The sequence below is a fragment of the Cystoisospora suis genome, assembly GCF_002600585.1.
Source record: "Cystoisospora suis strain Wien I chromosome Unknown contig_4944, whole genome shotgun sequence".
NCBI classification, from domain to species: Eukaryota; Apicomplexa; class Conoidasida; order Eucoccidiorida; family Sarcocystidae; genus Cystoisospora; species Cystoisospora suis.
Genome location: NW_027157736.1, coordinates 6,899 through 7,250, shown reverse-complemented (window position 1 = coordinate 7,250; position 352 = coordinate 6,899). Strand labels below are relative to the sequence as shown.

Sequence of the window (352 nt, the reverse complement as noted above, 5' to 3'; positions counted from 1 at the left end):
AAGAAGCCGGGGGGGGGTTGGCTGTTCAGTCGGTGTACGTACACCGGAAACATCTTCGCTAGAAACTAAAAGAGCGGCGAAGTTTTTTCTTTCCTTGTCTTTCTATCTTTCTTCCCCGTTGTCTCTCTCCTGTCCTCCTTTCCTAGGTACTCTATTCGAGGAAGGCTATGACTTCAACCCCCTTCGAGTTGTTTTCTAGTAACATCTCTCGTCTGTCTCACGTTTTCCCTTCTTCGTGTCTATGTCGCCGTTTTCATTTCCTCTCTTCTGAGAAACACAGAGTTTTCATTTGTCCAATCCGGTGTGTCTGTCCTGGGGTTCTTCTTTTTTGCTGCATTGGGGGGATAGTCCA

The 352-nt window shown here is 47.2% G+C and overlaps 1 protein-coding gene across 1 annotated transcript in view; it reads left to right on the top strand.

The window, feature by feature from the left end:
• Positions 1–27: 27 nt before the first annotated feature.
• Positions 28–352, top strand: part of CSUI_008699 (component of iis longevity pathway protein smk-1) — a gene marked incomplete at its 3' end in the record, with an annotated part of 7,223 nt that continues 6,898 nt past the window's right edge. The window contains exon 1 of the mRNA XM_068068825.1: positions 28–352. This exon is cut by the window's right edge and continues 3,435 nt beyond it.